Genomic DNA, 1,281 nt, shown 5'->3' on the forward strand with positions numbered 1-1,281 from the left:
TTAGACTAAGTAGAAACCCCTCCATCCTTGTGGTTCGACCCCGATTTATACTACTAAATTGGGTTATAAATATTGTTGGTGATAAGAAACTCGACACTACATACATCTTACTCATCAGTGACCCTGTAGGAGGACTCTAGCCTCTTATCCTTGACTTCAGTAGCGTGCCTCTTTGCGGTTGAATACGTTAAACCACTCAAGTCTGAGCCGCCTGTTATCACGTTTATTATCTTTGTGCAGGTGTGTGGTGTCGAAGGCAGAGTTTGACTCATGGACCCCACCTTATCCTAATGTCGGCCTCCACGTGGTAATAGGTGGCTCAGGTTTCCCAAGTTATACTGGTGTTTGACCTCTCTACTTAGGGTATAGCAATCTTCCATGGTATGCCAAATGTAATCGTTGAACTCACACTTCTTCTTGATATCCTTCCTCCATGCTTGCCCCTCTGCTAGTGACCTAGGCCACTTAACCCTGTCTCCCAGCTCTATCAGAGCCCGCATAAGTCCTATCATCCTCGTTGTGAATCTGTATTCTCTTAACTTAAGGAGTGATTGAGTTTATTCCCTTTCTTCCACCTTATGCACTATTCTACTGTAAAGCTTGGTCCACTCCTCTTTCTTTTCTAACGTGGATTTCTTAGTGGTTCTTTCTACGCCTGGTATATTTATCCTTGTCAATACGTCTTCCTCCAGCCTCATTGTTTCCTCTACCTTGGTTTGAACGTCCTCAAAGGTCCGGCAAAGGTGCCTAGTCAATTCTTTGTACAGGTCTGAATCTTGATTCAGCCCCTGCCTGAATGCTTCTACTGCTATCGGCACATCACACCCTCAAATCGCCACCTTCTCTTTGTTGAACCTAACAATGAAATCTTTGATTTTCTTGTCAAACCCTTGACCTACCCTATAAAGGTAACTGGTGTACTTCACAAGCTTCCTGCTGCAGGCAAATTGTCGAGTAAACGCACTCACCAAGTCATCGAAGGTTGATATTGACCTGTTTGGCAAACCAACGAACCATTGCAGGGCTGCTCTTGATAGTGTTGACCTAAGGCCTTTGCATATGCAGACTACCTTCAAATGCCCAACTGTTGTTATCACCATCATCTTTTGGTTATACTGGCTATCATGATCACAGGGGTCTGCCGTACCATCATATGAACGGAGAATCCGCGTAGCAGTTAGTGGTTGCTATCTCCAGGGATGCTGACATTCCTGGGATCTGTAGATACCCAGTATCTGTTGAGTCTCCAAAAAACACCCGATGATTATCGGACTACAACAT

Source organism: Silene latifolia, chromosome 9 (assembly GCF_048544455.1).
Source record: "Silene latifolia isolate original U9 population chromosome 9, ASM4854445v1, whole genome shotgun sequence".
Taxonomy (NCBI): Eukaryota; Viridiplantae; Streptophyta; class Magnoliopsida; order Caryophyllales; family Caryophyllaceae; genus Silene; species Silene latifolia.